The 13,322-nt window shown below is 35.5% G+C and overlaps 1 long non-coding RNA gene across 1 annotated transcript in view; it reads right to left on the reverse strand.

The window, feature by feature from the left end:
- LOC107674783 (uncharacterized) overlaps window positions 1-13,322 on the reverse strand; it is a 194,474-nt gene that overhangs the window by 84,347 nt on the left and 96,805 nt on the right. Inside the window, exon 2 of the long non-coding RNA XR_001632538.1 lies at window positions 12,356-12,410. This is a non-coding gene — a long non-coding RNA (uncharacterized LOC107674783). The remainder of the gene's footprint in view (window positions 1-12,355; window positions 12,411-13,322) is intronic.

Consider the following 13,322-nt stretch of genomic DNA (forward strand, 5'->3'; position numbering starts at 1 on the left):
TTGCGCATCGTGTGTGTGTGTGTGTGTGTGTGTGTGTGCGCGCGCGCGCGCGTGTGTGTGTGTGTGAGAGAGAGAGACAGCGTCACATCACAGTAGAGTCAGCTGTCTTAACCGCGGCTTGTGTACTGCATCATTACTGTGTCTGTTCCCCTTTCGGGCTTGAACTGATGGTAAAACTAATGACATTATTTACTGTCTTTACATTTATTTTGAAAGATGAAGCTCCCGATTATGGTAAGGGGCGTTACATTTCCAACGAGTGCTTGCGGTGTTCGGCCAATCACAATGCACTGGGTCAGCTGGCCAATCAGAGCAGACTGCGCTTGTCGGAAGGAGGGGCTTTGTTGAAAACGAAGCGTTTGAGAGAGGCGGGGCATATAGGACCTACAATAACGTACAGTATTTGAAAAATAATGTGTTTTTTGAACATTAAAGCATGTCAACATATTCTGTTACACCAAATATACAAAATAATGATCTTTAAAAAAGCATCATATGACCCCTTTAAGCACACACACACTCTGTTTAAGATTTCTTTAGTTTAGTGTAAAGGCAGTGCACACAATATGTTAAATCAATTACTCTTTTACCTCCGCTTTGTATCGATTCCCTGAATAAACACATATCAGCCAGATCTGCTGGATTTGAGAGCTGCAGGCTTTTTTGACAATTGTTTATTTTTCCAGCATTGCGACTCAATTTGGAAATCTCTATAATCCGAAGCTTAAACAATGATTCTTTAGCTGTATGGTTATTTGTCAGTCATAAAAGCATAAACATACTGCCTCAATGCCTGAGAGAAATACACACAGCTTTTCTGCAACCGTAAATTCAAAGCGACACCACACTAATGTAAATACATCTCTCTCTCTTTCTGTTGCCTAACCTCCCTGGAAACTACATCCAACAAAAATGCATCTACAAAGCTGTCAGGAAAAGGTATAGTGTGCAAGGTAGCGATTTGTTCCATCTACAAATTACATATTTACTTTCCAAGAAAGCCTCTGAAATGCAAAACAATTGAATGTAGGACAGATCCAGAGTAAGTGCAGTAGTTTCATGAAGGGTTATAATTTTTTTTCAAGCTATTTATAAGTACTCCAGGTATTGAGGCTGAATTTCCCCAGCCCTGCTCTCTTTTTGCAAGATCTAACATTCACCTCTTTCTCAAATCGGCTCAGCTGTGTCCACAATTACATAACCTCAAAGTAGCAGGCCAATATGACCATATATACCATAAATGTGTTCCTATTTAATGTTTTTGAAAGAAGTCCATTCTGCTCATCAAGGCTGCATTTATTTGATTAAAAATAGAGTAAAAAATGGTTTTCTATTTGAATTGACTTCAAAATATAATTTATTTCTGTGATACGCAGCTGAATTTTCAGCATCATTGCTCCAGTCTTCTGTGTTACATGATCCTTTAGAAATCATTCTTTTTCATTTCGTGATACTTTTTCAGGATTCTTTGATGAATAAAAGGTTAAAAAGAACATAATTTATTTAAAATAGAAATCTTTTCTAACAACATGTCTTTACTATCATTTTTTTAAATCACATTTGAATGGTAGTGTATATTGTTAAATTTTTTTTCTTCATTTCAGTTATATTTCATATTTATTTTTCATGTTTTTACTTGAAAAAATAATGCATATAATTGGCATTATTATATGTAAACACAATCATGCCACTAAAGTACTTTAAAATGCAACAGATGTACAAACACATTTTGAATCAGAACTATCCATTTTGTAATATTAGTTTTACTGCTTTCCCCTCAGGTATTTCATAATGCCAAACTGTTTTTGCACTGACGCCAGTCTCCAGTTCATTATGTTCCTGCTCATTTTTATTCTTTTGACATGAATAATCTCATCTTTTGTTTTGTGCACCAAATAAAAAGAGGAAATAATCAGACGAGATGAAGTACTTTCCATTGTCAAGCATTTGATTTACTGAAACATCCAAACACAGGCATTTGCACATGGTTATTGAATATATAAAGCACCGTTGTGATATTTACCGTTACCGTGACATACTCATGCCATGATTTGGGTCAAACGGCCCACTCGTACTCCAGAGGTCGAGAGGTCATCCGCTATATTATTTATCAGCCATTCAACTTCTGACTGTTGAATGTTGCTAACTGCTCTTTCTGCATCCCTGCTAAATGTAATCTGACTTCAAGGGCAACTGCTCTGCAAAGTCACTCTATTGAGTACATTTATAGAACCGTTTAGGGTTTTAGAAATCCCTGAGATATTCATTACAAATTTTGCTTTTTATGTCAGTGGAATTTTACACTACAAAAAGAGCTAATTCATTACAGACAGGCAGAAACGTGAGATCAGATTAAAACCCTGTGAAAGTCCACTTAATCTTTTCTTTTAGGATATGAATGGAGAAAAACTGACATGTCTTCTAGACAGTTTAATATGTATGATCTTGTTACTCCTACTGCACTACACTAAGGCATATAAGGCATGCTCAGAATACCATGCTACTTTTTCTGCAGTATAAAGTATGCTTATATTATTTACATTTCTGTATCCATAGAATACCCAAAATGACCAACTATATTTGCAAACAACATTGTGCATAATGGAATGCATTCATCCTTATAAAGTACTATAATTACGTAAATGTCTCTGGGTTATTTATTTGGGGCATTTGGTTGTTTTTCTCTGCAAATTTTCATATGCGATTAATTACATTAGATTAATCAGCATATAATGTAATTAATTTGATTAAAAATCTACTGACAGCTCTAATTGTTACACAATCTAATATTTACTTAAATAAAAATATTTATTTACTAATATTTATTTTCTAATATTTACTTGCATCAAAAAACATGAGGAATTTACAATGTTGGGATTTATAACATTTAACAATTGATATGAAAAATACAGATTTTCATATCAATATTGCTGAAGAAAATGCCCTTATTCTCATTTGCAATGTTGCAAATGTTGCAATAGTGACCATGTACCAATAAACAATAAGTCTTAATAAGTATTGACTTATGCATATACCATCTCTTAACCTCAAAGATCACAAAAGATCTGTCATGAAAGGTTTATACATTTAGGTTTATACTATTAAAAAACAAACAAACAAAAAAAAACATATGTTTCTTCATGGATTAAATGAAATTATTTTTTTTTACTGCTAGAACTACATTGTTGCACTCTATTGCTCAGCTTAATAACCTGAAAAACCTGTTTGGATAAAAACAGCCTGACTGTCAAACCTAGAAACACCACTGCAAGCATTTCATTAGTAATTTCGAATTAAAAAGTACTGTTTTTTTAAGCCATTTTCACACACAAAATAAAATTAAATAATAAAATAAAACAAAACATGCTAAATAAACTATAATAATTATATAATAATAATAAGAATAAGAATAATTGCACTCATATAAAAAGGTCACACTACAAAATTAAACTAAATCAAATGAAAATATACCAATTAATTCATAACAAAATGTTGCTATTTGTTTATTTAATTGTTTGTTTGTCAAATAATCACAGCAGCTGCACAACAGATCTGTATAGATCAAAACACGGATGAAATATATCCTGGTTGTATAATAGTAATACATTTCTGTCATAATTTCTTCAAGTTAGACCAAACTTTTTTTGTTGGCTTGTCGTGAAGAACTATTTTGGGTTCCTCAAAAAACCTTTCAGTGATCAGTTCTTAAAGAACTGTTCTTAGTGTGAAGAACATTTTAAAAATTTGAAGAATCTTTTTCTACTATAAAGAAACAATTTTGCATTGAAATGGGTCCATGTGTGTCAATGGTTCTTTATAGAACCATCGATGCCAATAAAGAACCTTTACTTTTAAGAGTCTAGATCTCAATTTGGCCAACATGAATCTTACATTCTCTCTGCCATGACCACAACAATACGACATTTCTTTAATTACCTAATTTAATTCACATCCAATTGATCTGGAATATTGATTATTGGATTCAGGAATGAGGAGGAGGCTACTAAAAAGCTGTTAATCTGCACAAAGAAGCAAAGCATGTGTGAAAGGAAAATCACTAGCCATAAAGCAGCACCACAGTCATTGTAAAGCTCACACAACACACAAGCCATGATGAGTTCGTAATTTACACACAACCCACGCCTCCACACACCTGCCCTCACGCTCCAACGCATAACTGCTCGCAACTTCTTCTCACGCAACGCACGCCTACACGCAACCCACGCTTAATTTATACTCACTAGTCAGTTTGGCACAAAACAAAGGATGAAGAGAGAATAATTGACCAAGTTACAGATGAGGCATGCAGCTTTCAGCCTTTATTATGCTTTCACAGAGACACCATCACTTTTTCTACAAAATTTATCTTTTATATTCTCACAGATATCACCAATATATATATAATATCACTATATATATATATATATATTGGTGGTATCTGTGAGAATATACAGTATATATATATATATATATATATATATATGAAATAAACACCATATATATATATATATATATATATATATATATATATGAAATGAACACCATATAATTATATGCATTTGATTGCATTTTATTTTATGATTTTACTGCAGTGTTATGAGGGCCACAGATTAGCACACGTCTAAGAGCCAATCACAGATAGTGGTGCTGAGATGACAAATGGAAGCTGAAGCCATTTCAATAGTGTCTAGATTCGCCTATGATTCATCATAAATGTTTAGGGTCGCAGCCACAATGCCTTGTAAACGTCAGAAATCATAACGCCTTAAAAGTCAAAATAGTCTCTTCAAGACTGCTGCCAATGTCCATACCATACAGTGCCAGAACAAAAAAAAAAAAAAATCAACTCAGCAAGCAGCATTGGATTTGAACAGATCAGAAATTTTATTTGATTGTGTATCAAACCTTAAACTTTGCTGTTGTCATGACAGCCAGTAGCATGTTCTGTTTTCTGTCAGATTTGCATGAAGATCAACAGAAAATGTGTTTTGTTCTTGTTCTAATTTAATCATGTAAAAAAAAAAAAGCACACGGTTGCAGTGTTATTTTAGCCTCACTAAGATGCTATTATACTTTTTATTAATTATTTTCTTTTTTTATATTTTCTGTTTTAATGTTAAAGGGTTAGTTAACCCAAAAATGAAAATTACCCCATGATTTACCTCAAGCCATCCTAGATGTATATGACTTCCTTCTTTCAGACGAATACAATCGGAGTCATATTAAAAAACATCCTGGCTCTTCCAAGTTTTATAATGGGAGTGGATGGTAGCCCAAAATTTGAAGTCCAAAAAATTGAACCAATTCATTATAAAAGAAGTCCACACGGCTCCGGGGGGTTAATAAAGGCCTTCTGAAGCGACACGATGCATTTGTGTAAGAAAAATATCCATATTTACAACTTTATGAACCTTAATCTCTAACGTCCGCTAACTGTCGTACTCACGTTCACGAGAGAGTGGCGTCCAGTGGATGATGTATGACGTAGGCGTAGCGTAAACTCCGGTGAGAATATGCTAGTCTCGCGAGAAACAAGTTTTGCATACAGCAAAGGAAAACCAGTGTCCTCTTGGCTTATATTGAAATCCTCCGACATTTTTCTTTACAAATCCTCGTTTTGTACTACTAATTCGTGACCAGTGTTTTGTTTCGCTCTCTCCGCTGCGCTTCCGCATTCGTCACTGCGTTTGCCTACGTGCTACGTCATCCGCTGGACGCCATTCTCTCGTGAATGCGCATACGACAGTTAGCGGAAGCTGGAGATTAAGGTTTATAAAGTTGTAAATATGGATATTTTTCTTACACAAACGCATCGCGTCGCTTCAGAAGGCCTTTATTAACCCCCCGGAGCCGTGTGGACTTCTTTTATAATGGTTTGGTTCAATTTTTTGGACTTTTGAAAATTGAACATTTTGGGCTACCATCCACTCCCATTATAAAGCTTGGAAGAGCCAGGATGTTTTTAATATAACTTCGATTGTATTCGTCTGAAAGAAGAAAGTCATATACACCTAGGATAGCTTGAAGGTGAGTAAATGATGGGGTAATTTTCATTTTTGGGTGAACTATCCCTTTAAGTTTAAAGTTTTAGTCATTCTGTTGTGCTTTGTCATTTTTTAGGTGTAGTTTTTTTAATGTTTTATATAGTTTTTATTCATTTTTATTTCAGATTTAATTTATTTTAGTTAAACTACATTAACATTACATTGACAGTTTAACCCCATGTGTATCGGTGTTGTTAACATAAGCTTAAACTAAAAATATAAAAAATTGCTTTCAGTAATGAAGTACTTAAACCTTAAAAAACTTGATTCAAAATATTAACAAAGACAATAACTAAAATAACAGATGTAGTGAAACAAAATGTTATTATTTTACTTATAATTATAAAACATAAATATGGCACCAATATAGGGGTTCAGATTTGTTGAAGAAAAACTCAAACAATAGTTGTACAAATGTATTGTACAACTGTTCAGGTTCAATTAGACGATCACAGTTAAATCGTTACAGTAATCACAACTCGCTTTTGAAAATAGCAGAATCTAATCAGCAGGGCTGTTACACTCTTATTTTTTAGCTTCATGCAATGAGAGCCATTCATTTGTTTTTTCTTTCATCAGAGCAGCTCTGCATAAGCAGAAGATGAAGTCTCTGATGATTACTCTTACTCTAGTACAAATCAGCCTCTTGAGAGCATAACAGGACAGCCATCACTGTGTACTTAGCAAAGTTTCTGAAGAAAAAGATCATGGTGTCGCATGCCTCCTAGAGAAACGTCTTTGTACTTTGCTGTCTTTACTTTTAAAACATGAATGGAAAAATTTCAAAAACTGAGAGATTGATTCCGCCTTGATTCCAGGAAATGGCCCTGTTATTTTTAAATGGATATTGCCTCATTCAAAGAGATCCAGTTTTTCAAAACTATTAGTCCTGAAGGCCGTCTAAGTAACCTCTACAGCAAAATACCCTGCAAGCATGGAGCATCAAGCCAATGGCAGGCCGACCAGGAAATGAGACTTTCCTTTAACCTATCAAACGTCACAATCCAGCCAAGAGACGGAGGCAGCAGTGACACAGAGGAGATGCACTGGAGGAGCACTGAACACGATCAATATGAGAAAAGTGTTTCCTATCTTGACAGCACAGACACAAAGAAGAAACCGCTAAGCTCATTTAAAGGTGAAGGGTATGAATTATCTAGCACTAGTAGAAACACATACAAAATGGGAGTGCAATCTGTTCTTTGAGAATAGTGTACTAACATGCTACTCTTACAGTATGTATATTATTTCAACCCAGGCTACGTCTCAACCTACATTTTTGCAACCCTCCAAATTGCAATATAATTCCAGCTGAATGCAACACTAGTAGCAGTAAAACAGCAGCGATTTTTATACTTTTTCATACAAATTATGATTACAGGGGCAAATTGTAAATTAAAGGAATAGTTCACCCAAAAATACAATTCATCATTATATCACTTGCTCACCAATGGATCCTCTACAGTGAATGGGTGCCATCAGAATAACAGTCCAAACAGCAGATAAAAACATCACAATAATCCACTTCATCCATTGAAAAAGTTCATCCCCTGTTGTCCTCTCACATCAAAATCCAGTGACATATTCGTTTAGAGCTGTTTTTGCTTATAAACAGTGCTTGACCTGTGCACATTTCTCTCCTGATTCAGACAACATCACTTTTACACTGGAGAAAGCAAGATTATGGATAATAGTTATAGAGCTATTTTAGCCAGAAACAATGGCTTAAAAATGTCTTGATGGATTTGTTTCTTACAAACACACAGCTTTTTGCATCACAAGATGTTAAATGTTGGACTGGATTGGTGTGGGTACTTGTGGATTATTGTGATGTTTTTATCAGCTGTTTGAACTCTCATTCTGACGGCACCCATTCACTGCAGAGGAACCGTGGATGAGAAAGTGATGTAACACTAAATATCTTCAAATATTTTACAACAACCAATGGAATGAAACATTGCCAGAATCAAGTTCATCACTGGAAATTTCACTTTGAAAGTGTTGCGAAACGTGCAAGAAGCAACATAATATCCTTTCGCAGAAATGTCGCCACAGGCATGGTTTACAGCAGGGGTGCCCAAACTCGGTCCTGGAGGGCCGGTGTCCTTCAGAGTTTAGCTTCAGCTTGCCTCAACACACCTGCCGGGAAGTTTCTAGTATGCCTAGTAAGACCTTGATTAGCTTCAGGTGTGTTTGATTAGGGTTGGAGCTAAACTCTGCAGGACACCGGCCCTCCAGGACCGAGTTTGGGCACCCCTGGTTTACAGTGTGTCTGATTTGTAATTTTTTGTTTATGAACAGAATACACAGATGACCTGTTAAATTTGCCAAAATGTCTAGTATACAACAGATCATGCTGCATGCAAAACTGCAATGCACGTGACTTGACTGTTATCATATATGGCAGAAATAGCAAGCTTAGTATGGTAGTATGCTATCACAAATTGACACCTTCGATTTGCAGTGTGAAGAATGAACCGGAAGTAATATCAGCTCTGATTTTTATCTCTATTTTGACTCATTTTTGGAGTGGCCAAAAACAAGGACATTTCTGTCAGGACCACTATCATCAAAGATGATTGACAATTAGCAAACAGTTTGGATTGGCGGTATGATACCCTCCCCCCCAGGGAAAACAGAACAGAAATTAAGCATTAGCATTAGTTCTGGCAGGTCACGTGAGTCAAGCTTGCATCAGCTGATTCTCAGCCGATCACATCTTCCTCCATCCCCAGCTCCTCCTTTCGCCACAGTCAGGACTTGGCTTTCTGATATTCCTTGCTAATCAGACTCCTTTATCTTGAATAAAGTGTTATACTTAAATATCATTAAGTACATTAATGATATCTGCCTTGTTCTGTTCTGTTAACCCTAGGGGGGTTATTATTGCTGCTCTCCCTGCTCATTCATGACAGGCTGCATGGATGGGCAGGGAGGTTTTTGCCCAGAACAGAACCATACCGCCAAACCAAAGTTTATGCTAAGTATCTATCATTTTGACGATAGTGGTGCTGACATAACCAACATAAATGTATTGCAGATATCGTTAAAGTTCAATCATTTTATGTACACATTTTAGAATTAGTCTGATTCAAAGGATAATCAGAAGGCTGAATCTGACTGACAGAGGAGGAGCTGGGGATGGGGGAGGGTAATTATCTATTGAGCAATGCGAAAACTGCTGATTAATACTGAGGGACCTTATATATGAATGCTTAGATAGGTGTCGTATTCCTATAGGTAGATGGGGATCAGCTGAGAGTCAGCTGATGCGAGCTTGACTAACGTGACCTGCCAGAACTAATGCTACGCTTGATTTTTACACAAAATGTAATAAAAAATGCAAATTGATGACTTTTAATAAGAAAGATGATGACAGATCATGACATCACTTGCAGAAATTATAAATGCAATGTGACAAGATCATGTGACAATAATGTAGCATACTATTGTTTGAAACATATTTTTGCATAACGCAATATGCATAATTCAGTAAGTCGAATTCCATTCTCAAATTTCTCATAAATAACCATTGGCTCAACCACCTCTTTTAGGGTAGTCAAGGCAACTGTTTCAGCGTGTTTGCATTCAATTTGCAATTCTGTTTGATTCTGCAAGTGGCACAGAAATTACACACATCACCTTTAAATTTTGATGTCAATATTTGTTGCAGGAACCTCACATTAACAAAAATTACTAGGTTTACTAGAAAACAAAACATCTGACAGGCAAATTTCAGTACACAAAACATTAGCCTACGTCTGTTTACTCTAAACATATGCAATATTTGGCACCGCTTACAACAGCCCCGCATCCACATAAAAGTTCACCAACTGACAAAAAGCCAAAGGTTTTTAATGAGCACAACTAGTTCGCCCAGTGGTTTCACCAAACTCCCAGTTGACAGACTGTGCCTCCAAGCCAGAGTCCTCTTTGTGCTGTTCTATTTGTAGACAAAGGAAAATCAAATGGTGAAATGAGAGCACTCCCCCAGTGAAGTGTGGCTGACGGTTTAATGAATGCTAATTGCTCCTTAGTGGAAGCACAGGATAAAAATGTGTCACACACACACGCACAGCTGAATCACATACGCCCTGATACATTACAACTGTATGATCCCACACAGCCACATTTAGTATGATCTCTCAAACCCTCATTTGAATGAAGATCAAAATACATGAGCCTCTAATTTGGCTGATACCCTGTGGTAGTTTCATATACGCTCGGAGTAATGGGGCATACACACATAGTAATATATACTAACACCATTAGTGCACCACTTGCCATAGCTTTTGAAAATGATTGCTTTGTTAAGACATGCCATTGTTAAAATAGCATGTCCTTCTAATTTGACAATGAATTAGCAATAAAAATTAACATTCTGAATTTAAATGGCAGAAGTGCACCATGCATAATCCAGCTCACTCAGAATGCATTTCCTACAGTATCAATGTCTTCACTCCTATTGGTAGTTCACCGCATCACTGCTCATTTGCATAAAGTAACACTTTTCTCAACTTTTATTGCTGGACACGCCCACATCGCTATGGTTGTATTGATGATTTTAGTGGGCTTTCCAAATTGATGCACTCAACTTGCCACAGATTTAGAAAATGATTCGCTGTTAAAATAGCATGTCTTTCTAATTTGACAAGGAACTAGTTTTCACAACAAAATGTAACATTCTCCAGGGAAAAATGTTTCAATATAAACTGCAAAAGTTCATATTGTGCCATAAACAAAATGAATGATTATCAATTAGCGTTGTCAAAAGTACCGACTTCGGTACTGAAATTTTTAAAAATGACCATTTCCCGTTAGCATTTGAGTGCTGTTATTCATATATTATCAATACATAAATCAAACTCATGTTGAATGCAACTTATACAGTATTTCAGGACATGGATCACATGCTTCAATGTCTTCACTCCTATTGGTAGTCACAGCATTGCTATTCATTAACATAAAGTAACACTTCATTCAACTTTTATTGCTGGACATGCCCACCTCTCTGTGATTATATAGATGATTGTTTTGGGCTGTCCAGTATGGTGCGCCAATCAGCTTGCCACAGCTTTTGAAAATGATTTAGTTAAAATAGCATGTCTTTTTAATTTGACAAGGAATCAGTTTTTGCAGCAATAAAATGTAACATTCTACAGGGAAAAATGTTTCAATATAAACTGCAGCAGTGCATAATGCATCACAAAAAAGCTGAATGATTATCAATGCATGAATCAAACTCACTCTGAATTCAATTGATTCAGTATTTCAGGACATTGATCTCATGCTTCACTGTCTTCACTCCTATTGGTTGTCACCACATTGCTGTTAATTTGCATAAAGTAATTTTTCTCTATTTTTATCACTGGAAGCACCCACATCACTGTGGTTATATTGTTGATTGTAGTAGGCTTTCCAACTAACTAACTTACTTTCCAAATCGCATTCAACTCACCACAGCTTTTGAAAACTACTGGCAGTTTAAATACCATGTTTTTCTGATTAAATATGGAAGTAGAGTTTTTTGTTTCGGCAATAAAATGTAACATTCTACAGGGAAAATGTCTGAATATAACCTGCAGAAATGCATAATCATGAACAAAATGAATACATGAATCAAACTCACTCAGAATTAAATTCCTAGAGTATCAATGTCTTAACTCCTACTGCTAATTTGCATAAAGCAAGACTTTTCTCAACTTTTGTAGTTGAACACACCCACATTACTAACATTGGCAAAACTTGCCAACTCTCATTGAAAATAAATTACTTCTGGTTGCCGCATATCACTAGATGTGTGAATACCGCTGAATTATGCTAATCAGGCACTAGTCTGCAACCTCGGCTCATTTCTAAAACAGGAAAATATAAATAATTTGCAGAGGGAGTAATTTTGGCCGGTGCCCTGAGGTAATAACTTCAATTTATGGTAGAAAACTCAAAGGGCCTTTGAATTAATTCCTGTATCTCAGTGCACTCACTACAAAACACAAGAGAAAACGTATGAGACATCACAAAGCTACATCTGAAGGTCAAATTTCAAAGTGCTCCCTTCTATAAAAATGGCATTTAAAGGGGGTATATTTTTTGATAGCTATACGCCATATAAACAGCACACAGAAAGGCACTATAAACCAAAACTACTTTGGGTCCAACTATACAAAATGGTTTTGATATATACGTGAGAGTTTATAGTATAGAAGCCAACAAGAGCTTGTTTTCTATCACAGAGACAACTTTGCACTTTGTCAGAGAGCAGCAATCAACAGCAATCCAACCTTTTTCAGAGGCATCCCACTATATCGTACCTCAGATATGACCTATTGTTCCCATACCATGGTCTCTCCTCCCTTCTCCAACCACCTGTGGAAAGAAGACAAGAGGTTATTAGAGAGGAGCTCAGAAAAGGAAGAGAAAAATATAGCTGCGAGCAGCAATTACAGGACAAAGCAGCAGCAGCAGGGATGTTTTAATTTAACCAATGTCCAAAAAAGGATAAGCAGAATTATGATTTTAGGATTAGACCTTATGAGCTTATTTTAAAAACATTTACAATTGACCAAAATTAACATTCTAGAGGCAAAAATGTTTGATTATAAACTGCAGTAATGCATCATGAACAAAATGAATGATTATCAATGCATGAATCAATCAAGCAGTGATGCAACCCAAAAAATTATTTTTGTTTTTTGGACAAAATAGATTTGTAGGGCCGAAATCATTGACCAAAACTGTATTCAGTGTTGTGTTTTGACTGTGTCAGCATCTGATTTATGTAAACAACATGGATAATCTAAAACAAGTAAGCATGTTAGCGGCATTGATGCATTTCAATGTCACCAAAACTAATGAGTAGCAATATGTAAAATTTGTTCAGCTGAAATATCGAGGTGCGGCTTGTTGAACTTTACTACAACTGGTTCACCTGTTGTAGTACAACTTGTTGTGAACATAATACCGAGTTAAATTACCCAAATTTAATTAACAAAACTTTATTTGTGGATTTAGTTTTGGTTTTCGGCTACACTGTTGAAAATAGGGTTCCAAAATGAACCATTTTGGTTCCCCAAAGAACCCTTCTGTGATCAGTTATTAAAAGAATCTCTGTTTTTATTACTGTGAAGAACATTTGGATAATCTAAAGAAACTTTTTCCACTTAAAAAAACAAAACAATGTGCAATGAATAGGTCCCATGTGTGTTGAAGGTTCTTCATGGAACCTTCAATGCCAAAAACTTTATTAAAAAAAAAATAAAAATAAAAAAATAAATAAAA

This window comes from Sinocyclocheilus anshuiensis, unplaced genomic scaffold, assembly GCF_001515605.1.
Source record: "Sinocyclocheilus anshuiensis isolate Anshui unplaced genomic scaffold, SAMN03320099.WGS_v1.1 scaffold680, whole genome shotgun sequence".
Classification (NCBI taxonomy): domain Eukaryota; kingdom Metazoa; phylum Chordata; class Actinopteri; order Cypriniformes; family Cyprinidae; genus Sinocyclocheilus; species Sinocyclocheilus anshuiensis.